The sequence below is a fragment of the Rhyacophila brunnea genome, unplaced genomic scaffold, assembly GCF_057557595.1.
Source record: "Rhyacophila brunnea isolate RB1 unplaced genomic scaffold, BYU_Rbru_1.0 scaffold_21, whole genome shotgun sequence".
Classification (NCBI taxonomy): Eukaryota; Metazoa; Arthropoda; class Insecta; order Trichoptera; family Rhyacophilidae; genus Rhyacophila; species Rhyacophila brunnea.
The window spans coordinates 3,196,252-3,217,640 of NW_028232871.1; positions in this window are offsets into that span (position 1 = coordinate 3,196,252).

Here is a 21,389-nt window from a genome sequence, read left to right on the forward strand (position 1 = left end):
ACTGAAATGTCATTTTGACATTCATATTGATTTCCATAGTAACGCACGTAGGTATATATTATTAATTTAGTTGCTAGGACCCCAGACCCCTACCAATAATAGTGGATTGGATTACGGATTTCTTCCTTAATAACTTTTCATACAATACAGAATTAACTGAAAATGAATTCAATTCTACTTAAAGATGGCTAAAATTATTTAAAAAAAATGCATTGGCATCGTGTTCTGATACATTCTAAAAGTTTCAAATGGCTAGTTAGTCGGGAAATTAATTAAAAATCGATTGCAAGATTTGTACTGGATAAACATCCACCGGAAAATAAGAATACGACCTAATAAAAACGTTGTAAAATACAGGAGTTCCCACACAAAATTGTCCAAAACTTAATTTTCTTTTGACTCTCATAAAAACAGTAATTTTACACTTCATAATAATATACAGAAATACATTTTTAATAATGATCCCTCTTTGTCAGTTGATTACGTTAGCTCTTTCACGTTTTTTTATATATTGCACCAAAACACACGTTTCATTATTTCATTACATAGCTTTTGCATGAATTTAATCATACGTCTTTTGACGTAAACACCTACGTAAAAGAACCAGGAGAAATTTACTTAGAATTTTTATCGCGAAAAGTGTCCTGCTATATAGACGCTTTTGAGATGTCGCAGTTACAGTACAATAATTAATTGTATTACTGTAGAGCTCGACCAAATATGTATGTCATTCGAATAAGTTAATTAAATATTTTATTAAAATTTAACACAATAATGTTTACCTAGTATTTATTCTTGATAATAATCATCAGGATGGTTTCTTTCACTTCAATGTTACATTGTCAAATGATTTCAATTTTCAATTTCAATTAATTTATTTTTTAACATAATGTGGACATTAAAAATTATAAGTTTAAGACGTTCACAACGTGACATTTAGAAACAAAGAAATATAAAACAGTATTACATAAAAAAAGAGATAGATCAGTAGATAAATTAGATAGGTACAAGGAAGTACACCGGATGAGTTAAGCAGACCCTATTTTAAGAATTTATAAAACAACGTCCACCTAAACTAGTTCTCACGTTGGTGGAATATATCAACAACCGAAGCAATTTCGTTGAACATAGTTATCGCCCTCCCAATTGGCATTACCAGTGGCAGGTTGGTTCTGCACCTTGGGAGAATAAACAACTGATGGTCTTTATTTCTAAGATAGTCTATATGATACAATTGTACAGCTATTATTTATACTAATAAAATTCAAAGATACAGTTGTTTATTGAAGAAATGAACAATAATTATTAAATACAAAATTCTAAGAAATTCACTGTTCAACAATAAGTGAATTATTAAATTTATATAGCATTTTGATGCGTTTTTCAGTTACAACCAGAGCATTGAAGCGCAGCTCGGAGAGGTGCATGGAGCAGTGGAGCAATGTAATTTTATCCGGAGCGTGCGGAGCCGAAGCACTGAAAAATTGTAGTGCTCCACTGCTCCGAATGATTTTTTTATTATTATTAAATATTAAATTTTCGTCCTAAAATTCAATGAAAATAAGTGACTATTTTTAGTACCACAGTAAGTGAGAAGAGGTAGATAACGAAAGGCGATTTACTGTCGACAATTTTGTTTAATAGAATTAATGATGAAAATGAGGAATAATAAACCTTGTTTTAATACTACTTATTTTTTTATCTTTAACATGTTTATACATATAATACCTGGTGCGGAATTGGAGCAAGTATTAGGTCCTGGAGCGTTTTGGAGTGGAGAAACTCAAAAAAGAGTTCACCGCAATCATCTGGTTACAACTACTAACACTAAATCATATTACCGTTTGTATTTTTATTAATTTACATTTTAAAATAAAAACAAAAAGAGTGATTTATTATGGTACACCAAAATTAATATAATCTATTCATAATTTTTTCATTTTAATTTTTTGCATTAAACGTTCATACGTTCATCAACATACTTTGGTTTGTCTTACTCTACAGACTTCAAATTAGGGTTACGAAATTAGGAATAGGCACAATTCCACAACCTTCATCAACATTTCGGATATAAATTAACGGACCGTTTTTATAGTCGTTGTTGATGCCATTATCCCCGGTCTATATTTTCCACAATGGTGACCCGTTCTGCCGTAAAAGTAATTCGTTCTTTGAACTGTCAAAACTTTATACATGAATGTTGCAACATAATATTAATAATAAAGAAATAGCTTTCCCCTACCTTAAGCTACCTAGTGATTTGTTTACTTTTTTCATTTCTAGACATTCGAAAATTCTTGTTTTCAAGAATATTTGCTTGTCCGAGAATTCTAGAGATTCTCGAGAAATCGACATGTGTACATAATTGTAAAATTAGATCTTCCGGCCATTTTTTTACCATGAATCGAAGTCTATATACGAGTCGAATCTTCATCGAGAAATCAAATTTTCTTGAATAATTCCATTCGGATTTATAAAAGCTTAGAGTATTATCTATTTTCCGAGAATCTCATTGATGATTTCTCAAAATTTCGGAAAATTAATTTCTCGAGATTGAAGTTTGGTTTTTTCTGATTATTTCTCGAGAATTCTCGAGACGAGATTCCTCTTTCACAATTTCTACTCATACTTTCGACATGCAAGAGAAGGAAGAATAATCTTATAGAAAAAATAAACATTTTGTAAACAAAAATAATCCTAGAAAAAAAATAATGATAAAATAGAATTTCAAAAAAATACATAGTAGCTAGTGCATCACTAAAAATATGTCTACGTCTCTAGAAAGCGCATTTACCAAACGTTCGAAAAGAAAACTATTATTTTGTAGCAAATTTATACCATTAATTAGTACGTACGTCTAAATACATACAGATTACTAATTAACTATTCACATAAAAGACAAAAATAAAATCGTGTAAGTTTCTAAAAGCTACCAAATTTTCCCAGAATATTTGACATTGCCATATAATACCCGTGCGAAATTTATCGAATACAAATAATTCATAATTGTTTCTTAGAATAAATGTATTTAAAATTGAGCAAACAAATCGCATCATCCAAGTCACTTACTCAGGACAAGGTGTGTACAGGTAGGCGACTGTGATATGACACCGAAATTAAGGTGATGCTGACGTCAGTCTATTGAAATAAGCTAAGTATAGATGGAGTATTTAAACTTTTTGAGCTATTTATAAAACATCTCTAAATACAAATACCGATAACTTTATGACCTTCCATTAAAATTTAAAATAAGAACGCCTCAATCGCTAATTTTCTTATCGGAAGTTTGAAAAGCTCATTTTTCATCATAGTATTTTAAGACCTACATGCATAGAATGTTAGCGTTACGTTAAAAGCGTACTTCAGTGAAACGCCAAATAATTTTCAACAGTAGGTGCTCCGAAATTTCTTACTAGTCGTCAATCGGAGACCGACCGTCGAGGTGTACGCATTTCGATTTGTTTTGTCATGGCGTCGGATGAAAATATTCTTAAATCGTGTAAAGATGACTAAAAAACTTTACGTATGTACTTAAAAAAAGAAAACATGTCAATGAACATACTATTATTTTTAGTAATATAACAATAAACATAACATTAAATGGACGCATGTTGGATTTTTATGACAAATTATATTTCGTTCGGCACGTGTCATTTGCACAATCCGCGCATCGCCTAACCACGATCATTTTAGACCATGTTCACTCAACTGAATTAGTATAGCCTTAAATCAAAATAACGAAAAAAAAATCATACATCTATCAAAACAGAACGAAAGATGCCACTATTTTAATTAGCAAGACAATGCTGCTTACCGCAATAAAAATTGTTTTGCCAGTTTTGAAATTTCAATTGCCCAATAATTATAATTCAAACATTTTTTAATTGCCACACAATGGTATAAGTATGAAAACTGCCCAATGTAAATTTTATATTTAAATTAGTAGTCAATATAAACTTTATATTACTATTTAATCGTTGATTTATCAGTGGTTAATGGAATAAATTGATACATCGCGGATCTTCCTACATTGTTTTTTCATTCGTATCCATGTAACCCATGTTATATGTTAAAAATGACGGATGTTTATATAATAGGTGTCAATCTAAATTCAACAATATGTATGATCCATTAAACACTGCTAGTCTTTCGTGTGTACATATATAATCGATACTAAAAATAAAATGATGTCAGATTTACAAGTTCACAATCAGTTATGCGCTTGCATTCGTTTTCGATAAACTAATTTATATACCCGAATATTTGTTATTAAGTATATTGTGATAAATTAGTAGTCAATATAAACTTTATATTACTATTTAATCGTTGATTTATCAGTGGTTAATGGAATAAATTGATACATCGCGGATCTTCCTACATTGTTTTTTCATTCGTATCCATGTAACCCATGTTATATGTTAAAAATGACGGATGTTTATATAATAGGTGTCAATCTAAATTCAACAATATGTATGATCCATTAAACACTGCTAGTCTTTCGTGTGTACATATATAATCGATACTAAAAATAAAATGATGTCAGATTTACAAGTTCACAATCAGTTATGCGCTTGCATTCGTTTTCGATAAACTAATTTATATACCCGAATATTTGTTATTAAGTATATTGTGATAAATTAGTAGTCAATATAAACTTTATATTACTATTTAATCGTTGATTTATCAGTGGTTAATGGAATAAATTGATACATCGAGGATCTTCCTACATTGTTTTTTCATTCGTATCCATGTAACCCATGTTATATGTTAAAAATGACGGATGTTTATATAATAGGTGTCAATCTAAATTCAACAATATGTATGATCCATTAAACACTGCTAGTCTTTCGTGTGTACATATATAATCGATACTAAAAATAAAATGATGTCAGATTTACAAGTTCACAATCAGTTATGCGCTTGCATTCGTTTTCGATAAACTAATTTATATACCCGAATATTTGTTATTAAGTATATTGTGATTACGTATATAGTGATATTGAGAGATAGGCGGGGCACATTTCTCGCCGAAAGGACGGCCGCTGGACAAATGCCGTCATCCAGTGGTACCCAAGGGGCACAGGGTCGCCCTAAAATTGACGAACTGGTAATTTTTGGCGGAAATACGTGACACCGGACCGAGAGAATTGGAAGAAGCTTGAAGAGACCTTCATCCAACAGTGGATTGATCCCGGCTGATGATGATGATATTGTGATTAGTGTCATTATATGCATCTCGTCCTAAGAGTAATCTGAATGTATACAGTGATGTATCTATAGTCTAAGTATACAGTAAAGTTATTGAAAAAAAAAACAGTTAGGTATATTCCTCATCGCAATATATTTGAACATACATAACTCTAAAACACCTCAGATATAAACGTACTAGAAAAAATCACATTTTAAGAAAATACACCGCCCGACAGGATTTGTACCCGCATATCCACTTTAACCATTAAACTATGGGCCTCCTATATAATGAAGACAATATCTGAGGTGTTTTAAAGTTATGTATGTTCAATATGTAGAATGTTACATTTTCAAATCTTGTGAATTATTCGTTGAATACCAGAAATGCAATATGTTTGGTATTATAATATTTTCTTATAACTGACTCCGTAGTAAAGTTATATAAAATGAACACTATTAATCTTTTTACTTGCACTTAAATACTTATACTGACACTTTTTTACATTTGTACTGATACTAAATTACTTTTACTTACCACCTAATAGAGTGAGAGGAAAATGGGGGTGAGCATGGGAAACAAAATCAAAAAGAGAATATGTAACGTTGTTACGAATCGGAGTCAAGCCTATTAACTGTCAGTAAACCGAATTTCGTATGAATTTTTAAAAGAAAGCATCACCGAAACGCAAACACTTTTTCGCGTATCAAAAGTCTAATGAATAAATCATAATACATTTCATTTGAAATAGATATCATATATTTCCGGGAATAGTAACAAAGTATTTTCATCTTAGTTATCAGAGGATTTAAAAGTCATAGCAAATGAAACATTAATAGAAATTAAAGCGATAATTGTTTGGTTCTTTATACCTACAAACACGGAACAGATAATATATACTATATAGAATACCGATAGGCTATATTCAATACGCCGCATATTGATGCAGGGTTTTGAATGTGTGAGTGTCCTACGAAAATGAAGCACGCATTACGCACGTGCAATAGTGTGTGTAATACACCAACATTAAATGAGCGTAAATGCATAAACCGAGAGCAGTTTTTAGTATTCGACGTAAAACGTATTCTTGACACGTGTGTAAGTTTAACCCGGATTCTTCCTTACTCAAGTCGGTTACCTGCTATCACCTTACCCGTTATGTATTTCAGTTCCCATTATTTCTGAGTTCCCTGCCTACAAACTATATCTTAATTTAAGTGAACTATTTATATAATTATTTTATTTTTGCATCAATGATAGCTTAGTTGGTAGAGTGGCCATATCTGAAGTCGCGGATTTTATCCCGCAATTGGACAAAAAATGCATCTTGTTATTTTTTCAATGTGTGTTATATAGTGTAAGAACCTAGTGCAGTGGTGGGGAACCTATGGCACGCGAATGTTTTATTTTGAAGAGAAAAATAATACATGTATTAATAATGAATGACAGATCGCATTGTATAATAATTACAAGATAAAAAGAACTTTTTATATACAACGTTTTTAAATTTTCTGTTGAATCATATAAACTTGACTTGACTAGCTTAAACGATCAAAAAAATTGTACTTGATAGAAATACTGAATAATGAAATGTTATTTCATATTGATTTCCATAGTAACGCACGTATATATTAATAATTTAGTTGCTAGTACCCCCTGGCTAGCAATAATGGTATCGAAATAGCTTTTCATACAAAACAGAATTAACTGAAAATGAATTAAATTCTACTTAAAGACGGCTAAAATTATTTAAAAAATGCATTGGCATCGTGTTCTGATATATTCTAAAAGTTTCAAATGTCTAGCTAGTCGGGAAGTTAGTTAAAAATCGATTCCAAGATTTAAACCGGACAAATAAGAATACGAGCTAAGAAAAACGTTGTAAAAAATAGCAGGTACATACTTTTCAAGAATAAGCATTACGTTTAATATAAATATATAATTGCATAGGTTGGTCTTTATGTTTCATAGGTCACATATAATATTATGGCACTAACCTCATCAGGTGGCGGGGGAAGCCACGCCGCGAACTTCTGATTTTGATCGATTTACAATGGTTGAGACCACTGTAGCGAGAGAATGCCTAATCTGATAGGAGCAATTGTGATGTCAATTTGTGCATAGAGAACCAAACTAAGTAATAAAGAAACAAACAATTTCAGTTCTAACCACAAAAATAGCTGTACCAAATAAAAACAAAAACTTTGTAGAGCTAGTAGTAGTAATAAAATTCTGGCAGACAGTTTCAAAATTAGTGGACCGAAATGTATGGCGTAAATGAAAAAAAGTGATAAAGCTATATGTGTACTTTGTTCTATGAGTGGTATTTAGAACATCATCACTTTTAAATAGAATTCTTAAAAACTATTTTTTCTGCATGAAAACTGCTCGGCACGTCAGACAGTTGAAACATAATATTTAGGAAATTTTGGCACGCGTACGTAAAAAGGTTCACCAACCCTGACCTAGTGAGTTTGAATGACTAAACTTTTCTCAAATTCAGGATAATAACTTCGCGATATACTGTATAATTATGATTCTTTTGGTTGCATAAATAAACAGTAAAATTATATATTAATTTTCCATGTAATTGTCTACGCAATCTATGATTTTAATCAATTTTATGTAAAAAAAAATCGGTGCGTGTACTTATGTACGCGCGTTAGAAGTTATACTGCTTTGGCGTAACAAAACCTGTGATAACCTAGATTCTTCGACTAGCTCTTAATTATCTTGTTAAATTACACACTCAAGAAAAAGGGCCGCTTATTGGAGCGCCGTTGGTTTATTTTTATACACTTTAACTTATATTACTAAATTACATAATTATACCTCGTAGTTTTTATTTTTAAAGTAACAACTGTGACGTTTAATCGTTTGTTTACGTAAGGAATAGCAAATGGCCGACAATAATAAATTCGCTGCCTAGGCAACGGAACAATCCTGCTATAAAACTTGCGTTTGTATATAACTAACTTCATACTGTCGATTACTTTCGTAATGGTGTGCGCTCGCAGCTCTCAATTTCACTCTCTACCAAACGCCCCAAAAAAAGACGTATTACTTACTACAATGGTACTTACACGATGGCCGCGGGATTTAAGCGTTGGCCTATTGCGTCGTGGGTCCCAGATTCGAATCCTGGGTCTGACAAGTATACATATTGTTTAAAAATTTTGTGTATGAGTCAGAGTATGGACCTAATAGGTTGAGCAAGTGGCTGACATCCATTTCTCGTAAAAACAAAAATCAGTCTACAAACTTCCACTCTGTGGAGGCCCATATGATCCAATTAGGATCGGACATGGTCGAACGAAAGAAGACTAACTACAAAAAGGTCTAATTAAAAATACAAAAAATACATACTTAATGTAAATTCAATGATTTTTTGAGTCTAGAAACAAATAAACACACTAAAATGCATCCAGCTTAAACAATGTTTAACGCAGTTTTTTTTTGAATCTCAGGCAATTTAGTTTTCAACCAAAACAGGTTTTCCGCATTCGCTTTTCCCATATGTCTTCATTAAGTGGATTTAGTTGAGAGTCTCGTAGAGTTACGATCTTTTTTTAGTGACTACGTTTCGACTAAATTAATTTCACTTTCTCCCACCTGTACCAGCACACCTGTAGATGTATTTATTGTAGCACTTTTACGAATATCTTTCAAAACACAATATGCCAATACTTCAGTTACATATGAAAATTACTTTTACACAAAACACAGGTATCCAACAAATGATTAATTTAAATTTATTATCCATAATTTTCTCACAAGACTTTATTAATTAATTAGTTATGAATTTTCTTCCATCGATACAAAAAATGCATAAATTAATAAGTTCTATTGTTCAATAAATGTAATCTACATAATTTTGAAAACACTTCTGAGAAAATATATTATAACCAATAGAAAAAATCTTTTTTGAAAAAAGGTAAGACAGTAAGGACAGGCAGGAATCGAACCTGAATCTCTCGGGTATCAAGCTCACGCACATTGACAGCAATGCTAAAGGATTCATACTTAATTATGATAAATTTTAACTAATGAATTTTAATACTCATTGAAGCGCTTTCTAAACTGAAGGGGTTATTGCAAGACAATGCAATTTAATGTTCTTGTTCGTTCATTATTGTAACAGGAAACATTACTATCCTCATTAAAATATTCGATATATCTCACATCTAATTATTCTGTTTGGAGCAAAAGGCATGGATGACTGACCGATATCAATTTTGACTGGCATGGCATATCATATTATTGTTATAAATAACCATTTTTATAGCAAAATTTGAATTTGTAAGAACTACACATTGATCATTGTCTGTGTATTTTTTTAAAGTGTCTTAAGGGGGTACATGCACAGCGTAGGTCAAAATGGAGTTTTTGTTCTATTTTCAAAGCATGATCCTGGACATACCTTAAACGTTGTAGATAATCTATTTATATAATTTTGAAGCCTTATTATCCTTTATATTTATTTTAAACATTTTATGACTGCACACAGTATTTTTATTGGATAAAATAGTATTCTTTTAAACCTCTCGCTCTAATGTTTTAGAATATAGTCATATTTCAGTACATGAATGTGCAGCGGTGTTAAGATTTTTTACATTTATTAATTTTTAAACGCATTTATAAAACCATTAGTATAATTTTTGACGAGATTATTTTTGTAAAATATTTACGATAAAAAATTATATTGATAATCTCTGTGATCCCAAATTTTACAAGAATTAGGCAATTTATTATACAAAAAATGGGAAGGTTAACACATTTTAAGATAATTCTAAACATACCTACTCATTGTAAGCTATGTATTTGACCAAGTGTGATAAACATCCTATGAATAATGATTGCTTCATAATGAATAAATTATGGATAATTATTACCATGATCATGCTTTGAAAATAGAAAAAAGCTCCATTATGACCCACGCTGAGCACGTCCGCCCTTAAGTAAAACGTGAATGTATGCCCTGGGAATAGGTTTCATTCAAAATCAACAATTTCATATTTATGTGGCAATTCATTGTCTTGCGATAACCCCTTCAATTGAGCTACATTGGCGATTGACTTTTGTGTTTTAAATCAAAGTAGGTATTACTTTAATTACTAACCGACGTCATGGATCAATGTGCAATAATTAGAATGTTATATTCTTAAAAATCTTGTGAATTATTCGTTGAATAAAAAAAAATAGTTAATTAAAAATGTAATCTATATCACTGATTTGTATGAAACCTATTTCTATTATTTAATTGATGTGTATGATTACAATTGAATCCAATTGAAAATCGTTTATATTATCTCTTTGAAAAAATGTCACATTTTTTCATTGGAAAATACTTTTCGCACAATTCCAACAATAATTAATACATTTTATTTGATTGCTTTTTGATGTTAAGAGAGGAAAATGTGGAATAATAAATCATTTAAATGAAAAATGAATTCGTATCGCAACGTCGCTTGGTACGTACGATATAAAATTTATTGGTAGCATTGTTTATTTTATAAAAAGCGTGTGATTTTTTTGTAATAATTGATATTGTATAAAAGACACAATAAATTATTAAACGAGGGTTACACACTTATTCCGGTAACGGTTTAGTATTTTTTTTGAAACGTACTATTTTGGTTTTAACCATAATAAGTGTAATAACTTATTCTTCGTCGTGCACTCATGGCTGAGGATCGTGACCACATTTGAATTTCGCCATCCTTTGAGTGACCAAGACTTTCCATCCTTCTCGATCTTCCGCTTCTCTCATGGGAGAATGTATGGTGCCCCCAGTCAGCTCTTTCACTTGGTCGCTCCATCGCGCAGACGCTCTTCCTCTGCTTTGCCTTCCCTGGAGGCCACCCAAAACTACCAGTCTCTTCAGGTTGTCCAGTCCGTGCCTGATGTCCAAAAAACTGCAGAATTCTTCTCAGATATATTGTCGAGAGCCGTTCCTTTATCTTTAGTCTCTGGATGATTGACTGGTTCGTCCTGTGCTCCGTCCAAGAAATGCGAAACATTCGGCGCCAACACCACATCTCAAAGGCATCAATTGCCTTCCGTTCCCTTGCCTTCAGGGACCACGACTCGACTCCGTATAGAAATATCGAGAACACTAATGTTTGCACAAGCATCATTTTTGCGGCAATCGAAATTCCCTGATCCTTCCATATAGTGGTAAGGCGTGTCATCGCATTTTTTGCAATCTGTGTGCGCCTTCTTATTTCCGCTTCGCATCCGCCCTTTCCACTGATGGATGGAGTGTAATAACAGCTAAGATATTAGAATAAGTTAAATCAAGACATCAACACATTATAAATGTACACAACATTGTCGACAAAATATGTTACAAAGTAAGAATTTTATATTCTATTCTGAATTTATCAAAAAATTAATAGCCCAACTTGTTAAAAATCAAAAAAACTAAATCCTTTGAATAACTCCAGTCAACAAAACATTTAGTTTATATATTTATTTAGGTTTATTTGATTTAAAATACGCCTTTAGTTATATTTCAATGTATTGATCAGAGTTTCAGTACCTATGACTTCATACGACAATACAAATCTTTAAATAATGGACTTCTCAGAATGTTGCATAAAGGGCCAGCGAGTTACTTTCTAAAATAATAATTACAAATTATTACCCTACAAATCATTCAAAAAAGTTGTTGAAACAACATTAAAAAACCATCACGTAGATAACCTACTTCCAAAGAAGGGTCTTTAGACTTCTACGATTCAGTAAATATTCATTATAGTTGTTTGTAGCCTATCCAATCCAATCTGATTTTAAAATTACTATTTTTTATACTTATTATGAGATGCCAACGTTTTGTGGTTCTGTGGTGTTGTGGTCCAGATTCAAATTCCGTCGGATAGATAAAATTCTAATAATAATTCCTTCAAAAAGTTGAAAAAATTTAAGAAAACATGCATATTAGGAAAATATGCCAGAAAAGAGGTAGACCAAGTGGGACTCGAACGTCACATCTTTCACTGTCTGGATGAGTGTTCGTATAATTTGTCTCATCTATCTGCTACGACTCATGACAATTAAATCTAATCTGTTCATCATCGAATATGTTTCAGTAATAAGAATCTAATATATTTAAATCTTGAGCACGTAAACCATCTTATTGTAAATATTTCAATCCTCCCTTGTTGAAGTTATACTTCTTATGGCGCGTTTGGGAAATCAGACCAGAGTGTATTTTTTGCATGTGACGAAGTTGCGCGCGCCGATATAACACATAATTTATTATTATGATTATATTCATTTCGGTCTCAAGGGTACATGCGCATGCGCACAGTGTCATTTAGTTAGTCGTTCAATACATCCAAGTAAAGAGCACGTGTTGTAAATATAACCAATATTGCGTCATAATAAATATATATGTTTATAATCAAATTTCTGGAGACTAATACTCTACACTGTTAATTTATATTCATAAAACTTTATTTATACTGGAGTGTATATTTATTTTTCATTTTAAAGATTGTGTATCAAGATTTGAGGCTATATTTATGTAAGTATTATTTATGAGTAAAATTATATATCAATAAATAAATAAATTTTGTGAATTAAAAAAATATATTAAAAATTGTTTTTTTATTAATTCATCATGGGCACTTCTGAATCTATTATAACCGCTGTATGGAAAAGATGAGTTTTGGTCCAGTATAATAATTAAATTATAATTATCATGTGCATAAATGAATCGCATACGTTTTCGTCAACCTAATCCACTGTAATATTAATAGACTCAGGTAACGGCTTATTTTGTTTTGTTACGCCAAAGAAGTATAACTTCTAACGTGCATATATAAGTACACACACCGATTTTTTCTCCTGTTATTCCTCATATCATTTTACTTTATAAGAATTCAAAATACTATTGTTATCTTGTTATACATGAGAATATAATTTCAAAGCCCTACTGTTTGAATAAATTGTAAATATTTTTTTTTTTATATATATCTAATTTAATTCAGATTTGATAATTTCCATAATGTAATATTATTTTCGTTTCAATTTACATTGTCTGTAAGAGTGACAATGTATCCGGCGTACATAAATATTAAGGAGGTAATAATTTAACCTGAAAAATAAAGATAATGTTATGTTTCGAATATAGAACATTCGAATCGAAATGCATTTTTGATATTCGCGCCATATTCATTCATTCAAATCGAATCGACACGTCCTCCCCTTTTTATTTTGCCCTGATACTTTATTTTTCATTTCTTGTATCACACATGACGTATTTTCAACACGTATCGCTTTTAGGACATGTAGGTACATCGTTAATATTGTGTTCTCTCTAAACGTAAAGATGCCGATCAACAACCATACAAGATATAACTTTGTTCTCCTATACAGATACATAGGAATTGACAGCAATGACTTTTAACCCATAGCTTACGGGCCGCACAAAATTGTGTTTTTGCTAATTACTTTTCAAATGCAAATTAACACGTTAATTACAAAATTAATTAAAAGGGCCCGTAAGCATTGTGTTAATACTTCTTGAACACCATTAGAAATACTTTCATGCTGTAAAGTGAAGTTCGTCAGGAAATTTATAAATTTGTTTTTTTTATTGTGTGAGCGAATGGTTAACAACATACACTGTAGACGTCTGAATCACTTGAGATCTAATACTCATAAAATGGTTGTCGGAACGCAGTTATCGACGCCAGTTTTCTCCTACCTGTCAACTAGACTTTGAAGGTCCGATTGATTTAAACTTGATATCTACTGTCAGGCGACTTCTTTGTCTACACAGTAAAGTTGTATAATCTCTGTTTATTTCTTCAGGCATTATAAATGATAATAATGTAACACTATTTTGGACCTACGACCTATCCTGCTAAATATATAGACGCAGTTCTACGTCAAAACAGAAGATACTTATTATAACATTTTGTTTCAAAGTGATTGCGTGTTAAAAATAAAATAAATTTGCAAAGTACATCGGGTATATTAACATATTACCTTGTCATTAGATAATGAAATTAATATTCTCAAAATATGTCTGTCATTCTGTGTTGACAGAAGTGAAGCTATTCAAAAATAAAGCTCGGTTCCTTTTTTATTAATAAGCAACATAGTTTCAGCTGATTGATGATTATAAACATATAAAACATGCACATTATTAAATGTTAACTTCAACTATTTGGTACTATAATCTAGTTTTGCAGGTTAAATTTTCTCAGAAACATTTGAATACATAAAAACGCTCTGATGTTTGGCTGAGCTATAAACATCTCAAAATCTCAGGTGGTAATTGATAATTTTGACTAATTAAGTTAGTCTTCGTCTTTGACTGTTTCCAGCGACTGGAAAAAACAAAATATTGTAGTAAAACAGTAATCCAAATCGTTCTTATTGTATCTGGTTGCTGAAAGACCATTATGTACACCATTATACCATGTTATGTGGAAAATACAAGAACTGGTCATCTAGAGCAAGGATTCTTGGACGCGTAGTGTGGTGTCCATATGCTCCAACTAAGTGGCAGAAGAACCACTATTAGGGACGTAAACTGAAGTATACAAAATTATGGGAATGGGACAACTGGACGCCAGGACAATTGGACGCCGCACTGTCGTATAACTAACACTTATACAGAATGTAGACGAGGAATTTTAATCAGTTTCTATCTACTACTTAGTAGTTATAATTCATTTTACTTATTATTATACTTATATTATTATTATTATTTACTTACTCTTTTTTCGTTGGAATTTAAACATATGCGCGATGAAATCATTATAAACGTGCGCATATTTAAATTATTACCAACTAAATTATAATATAATAATTTAAATATAAATAATAATAAGTATTTAATATTTTTTTGAAAATACCTATAAGTTCCTAACATCTATTTGTTTTCAAATTGCGTGGCGTCCAGTTGTCCCGGCGTCAAATCGTCCTAGACCCAAAACTATAATGAAAATAGTCAACAATTATTTTTAGATAATTATTAATTTTCTTCATTATCACTGTGAGTATGTAAAAGTTTTTTTAATATGCTTGAAAATCTGTCCGCGTTGTCAATTACCCGTATGCGCACTTAATTGAATAGGATTTCTAGTTCAATTTAAGCTACTGAGTCTGGTGAGAGATTCTACTAAATGTTTACGCATACAAGCAATGTGTCATACTGCAGCATAATCTCTCCAAAATGGTGATTTAATGTAATCCGAAAGGACATTTTTTTACTCTGCCTGGAAACTTTTATCATAAATAAACTTTTAGAGAGAAAGTGAATCAAGATTCTGCGAATGATGACAAATTTTTTAACTTGATAAACTTTTTTTGATCAAGTTTTTCACAGTAAATGTTTTTCCCCATAAGCTTAATGAGCCAAATGGCTTTGTTTTTCAACCACTCATCTATTGTTAGGTGAGTTAATTTAATTGTTTAATATTCCCCGTTAACCTGAATGCTTTACTAAATATTTTTTATTTAGTTTATTTTTTTTATTAAAAAGGACTATTTTTCAAACTAGGTTACCTTATAAACAAATGCGTTTAAAATATATAGATATTCGCTATGATAATAATAATTATAAGATAAAAAAGAATAAGTATTTTGTCTCCTTTTCTTTGGTTATCCATTAGAAATGAGGTCTGATTTTCATGAAGATAAATGTTCATTAGAGCTAAGTTAAACTAATTAATGAACAATAATTATCAGTTAATATTTTTTACTAGACATACTTTGTTTTTTATATGACAATAAGAATATTAATTAAATTGTTTATATTGACATGCTGATATCATCATAATAATGTTGGTAAAATTAAGTTTTTGTAGAATTTAAATTGTAGAGTTAAAATAAATAATAATTTCTTGAAAATAAATATCTCGTTCATGTATTACATCAATACATTTTAGTGTATAAAGCTTATCTATACATGAAACGTAAAAAATAGCCAATCTTAACTTATCTCTGTCTACGTACTGGCAAAAAAGTTGATTCTCTGTAATGAAAATGACGAACTTAAGTTATTGTATGATATCGGTTATCTAAAGCTCTTCTACGGGTCAATTTGGACACAATACTCATATTCTGTGATAGGGTAGATTGAATGGGAATGGGGCAACTGGACGCCAAGACAATTTGGCGCCGCACTATCGAATGAAATGAATAGACGTTCGTTACGATTTTTTACAGTAAATAGACGAGCAAATTTAATCAGTTTATATCAACTACTTAGTAGTTTTATTCATTTTGATCATAACATAATGTTTTTTAATGCGAATTGAGAATTATCTTTATATAAAAATAATAAAATCTCTTTTTATTGGAAGTTAAACATAGTATACACAATTGAATCACTTTTTACGTGTGCATATTTACATTCTCACAAAGTATTAAATCATAATATAATAATATTAAATATATATTTTTAAAGTATCTATAATTCGCGAAATCTATTTATTTTTGAATTTCATTCGATTGCGTGGCGTCCAGTTGTCCCGGCGCCGAATCGTCCTAGACTCGATAGAACAGTATATAAAATTTTCATAAATTTAACCATTAAGTAATTGCCAAAATCTGAATCATTTCGAATATTTGACTCCCAACCTTTTACTCCCGACATAAAGTTAATATTTACACAGAAAATATCTGTTAGACTATCACTATAATATGTAAATTTCCCATAGAATTATTTGTATAAACTATGTTAATACTAGTTTAAATAAAAAAAATGATAATAACTAATCGAAACTATAATCACCATACACACGCTGACAACTTTTAAGTAACAAGCTTTTAAGTCCTCGCAGACATATACTTAAAACACAATTGAATAGACCGAATTAAAAATTTAATATCTATTCATTGTTTCTCACTGTGTGTACGCCACAATACACGATACAAAAATTTAACCATAACAAAAATATTGTAATGTATATATATCATATAATATATGTATTATGAAATATTTACGACAAAACTTGCTTCCGCGTTTCTGTGTTGAATCAAATCTAATGATACGTTATTAGTCGTCAGGTGTATTCTACCTACATTTATTTATAGTATTATTAAATATATATATATTTAGGTCTCTGTACGGTTATAGGATAATAATGTGTCAGATGAATTGATAAAAATACTGCAATTCCAAACAATTTTCAATGAAATAAAGAAATAAAACTGGTTATAGTTAATTTCTACCAGACGACCTAAATGCCCATGATGGCCGATTGGCTTACGCGTCGATTTATAGCATCGTGGGCTCAGGTTCGAATCCTGGGTCTGGCAAATACACGTTTTGTTAATACACATATTGTTAATATAAAGTGGCGCATGGTTGGCCAGATTGACTCCAGACCAGTTCTTAACCGGACACGGTGGTTTTGCCTCCAAGCTCTGTCAGCTTGGCCTAATAGAATCTCCGACTTGCTTATGTGGCGAATTGCAGGATGCCGATCACATCCTCTGGGAGTGTCCCCATATGTCAGTTGAAAGGGAAGAGCTTTTCAAGTCGGTCCGACTCTCAGTTGGACCGGTCGGCCTTGGTATCTACGAGGGAAAATTTCTCAGCTTTTAAAAAGTTTGCGGCATTATACGGCGAGCGAGAAGGTCTTTTCTCATCGAGAATTGACCGTAATACATTATATGGAAGTAGGGATCACGCACACTCTAGTGCACGCCAACCAAGGTCTTGGGAAGTTGCTCCTGGGACACTTTCGGCATAAATTTGAACAGCGCCTATCGTTCGTTACGCCACGGTATATGCCTGCATAACGGGTGTGGAGACGTGGCGGGGGGTGGAGGGAAAAGCAAGTCAGAGTATATGGTCCTAATAGGTTGAGCAAGTGGCTAACATCTGTTTCACGTAAAAAAAAACTGTTAAAACAAACCTCCAGTCTGTGGATATTTAACCGTGTAATTACTAATTAAAATACCTTCCTAAACAGTTTATTGTGTACAAATCTACACAGTACTTTGGTAAATCAAATTCAATACATATACATATTATATTACTGAATGAATTATGCCATGGAATTGTTATCCCGTTGAGATTATAGCCCGAAACTTTCCACAAGCCAGTACTGTTCGTTTCTAACAGAATACTAATAAGTTGTAGCTCAGATATCTACGAAACAGATTATAACCTCAAACTAATTTAGAGGAAACTGATAGTTTTAGATGTGGGCTTTTCATGCGGTTTCCATGGAAACTTATATTTGAATCTAATATTCTGGTATTTACGACTTTCACCCTCATTTTCTCTGAATTTTAGTAACGTTTCTCTAAAAAATTACATTTTTTATTTTTAATTTGTGTTTGACTTAGAGCATACGTTGAACCAACAAGAAATAACCATTCATTGTATAAAAATACAACCTGTACTGTGTGAATTATAAGCGAAAATTTTAATAAAGCTTAATTGAACATACATAATTAGGAAATACCTCAGAAAAATCGACCACGCATACATTGGATTCCCAGTCAGCATCAGGATTCTTGAAAATTTTTGTCTAAAGGTGAATCCTCTAACTACCAGAGGCATCTAGCGGAAAAATCGAGCTTTAATATTTAAACCATACCTAAATACGATTCGATATGAATAAAAAGGATTTCAAGTTACTTTTTTAAAATCGATGTTTTTAAAATAAATATAAAATATATTAAAACTACGAATTAGTCAAAAATCTTTTCCTTAAATTATAGAAAACTTAATAAACTAAATTTTAATAATAAATTTTACCATAAAATAATATGTAATAATAAGATGGAATTCTTTAACAAATTAACATTTTATAACACTGTTTTTTTAATTGTAAGTTTATCTTTGGCTTAAATAAAGAAATGTTTTTCTTTTTAATGTTTTTAGAAACATATTATTTATTAACTAATATTGTTTAAATTGTAAATTATCAAAACGACGTCTCAAATTCAGCGCTAGAAATGGAAAATTTTACGAACCGGAGCGCTCAAGTCATATGTCCACGAAGCGGAGTGATAATTTTGGGGATTTTACGAACCGGAACGGCGCTCTGGTGCGCTCTGGTCCATTTTGAACCCTGCTCAAATTACACGCTTCGTATTCTTCCGCTAGGTGCTTCTGGTAGTTAGAGGATTCACCTTAACGTACTTACACGAATGTTAATAATTTAATAAACTATTTTTTTATTCAACGATATAATAATATAATTCGCAAATATCTCATAAATATGCCTACTAGAAAAAAATATTGAAAAAATCAATATGAAGGCTGCATGCTTAAATTTTGTGAATTATTCGTTAAAAAAATAATTTATTAAATTAAAATTATTAATTTCTTTTGTAGCCCTCTAAAGATGGTTTAAAAAATAAAGTCCACCAACATGTTAAGAATGGGGGATGTTTGCGTTTAATTATTACAAACCTTTGGGAAATTATGAAGACTAAAAAAATGTAGGTATATGTAATTCAATTTTCTTACAATTTTTAAGTTACACGTGCTGACAAGTTCCCCTTAAAACGATAAAACAAATCATATGTAAGTGCATCAATCATCGCAATAATAGACAATGTTGAGATATCGAGAATTCAGTATTTCTACTTACCTACTTATAGATTTTTAGTCATTTTTTACAATTGTATTTTGTTTGATCTAGGTAGGTACGTACCTACTAGTGTTGCTAGATAATTATTTTACGAAATCGGGAATTTTACCATGTGTAATATTAAAACATCTGGATTAAAAAACAAAAACCCGCACACCCTATAAACGCATACCCATTGGACATTATATATGTATCACTTAAAAAGGCACACTGATTACTAAAATTGATATAACTCATTTATTATTCATTTAATTCAAATAAATTCGTTAAATGTTTGTATGTATTGAATTTTTTTATTATGTATTTATATTTTAAGTTAGTTTTATGTATCAGTGGAATCAAGAAAACATGTCAAATTGTGTTTTTTTTAGTCTTTTTTTAAACAAAATGATAAAGGTAAAAAGTCTATGATAAGATTAAATGATAAAATAAAAATATACTAAAACTGGAGCAAAATATAATACTTTTCAAGATATTTAAAAGATGGACGGCCGTTATAAGTTTTTTACTCACTCAAACACCTCATATCTACCAAATTGGTCATTTTCATTAGGCCATGAAGGTCATCGATAATAAAACGTTTCTTCGACAATTATCCATTAATGCTACCCAACAAACTCAATGGTAAATTTTTAATTTAATTATTTCTTTTATTCAATGAATAATTATTGAACATACATAATTTTGAAAAACACTTCTGAAAAAATATATTATAACCAATAGAAAAAATCTTTTTGAAAAAAGTAAGACACCCGGCAGGAATCGAACCTGCTACCTACTACTTTAATTACTAAGCGACGTCACGGATCTCTCCAATATTTTATGTTGTAACTTACTCGAACTTGCTAATAATTTTTAATTAATCATTTCAACTAATAATTCACAAGATTTAAGAATGTACCATTCTAATTATTGAACATACAGGTACCTACTTTGATTTAATAAACAAAAACCGATTGCCAATAGTAGCTTGGTTTGGATGAGCGCTGGTGAGCAGGTATTAAAGGCCAATAGTTAAAGTTTGTCGTAATTAGTATGTCATATTGTAGCATAGTGGACAATGAGCACGGGGCGTAGCGTAGCGGGGCGTAGCGGGGCGTAGCGGGGCGTAGCGGGGCGTAGCGGGGCGTAGCACGGAGCGGGGGAGCACCTGCCGGCTGTCTTACTTTTTTTCAAAAAGATTTTTTCTATTGGTTATAATATATTTTCTCAGAAGTGTTCTTCAAAATTATGTATGTTCAATGGTAAATGTTTTTCTTCAATACCGACTAATCAAAAGATGGATGGTCTAGGATCTTTGGTATTTTTTTCAAACCCCATAGATATGCTCCAAATGTGTTTTAAAATATTATTTCATTTACACAGTTGTATCATTATGAGGTTCGACTCATGCATTGTCGTGATTTAGCACGTCAGTCTGTCATACTATCATATTGCGTTTTAAAATTGCAATAACGCAACCGTGCGTCTATTGCGACGGGCGTTTCAAACGCAATAATAAATCTCAAAGTTTTTCCCTCGCCAGGGGTTGCATGGCTTACCGGCTGTGGGCGGCCTCCAGGGCGGGGGTGCGGAGGCAAGGCGGCGATGCATAATATATATAGGGCTGCGAAACCTGCCCGCGG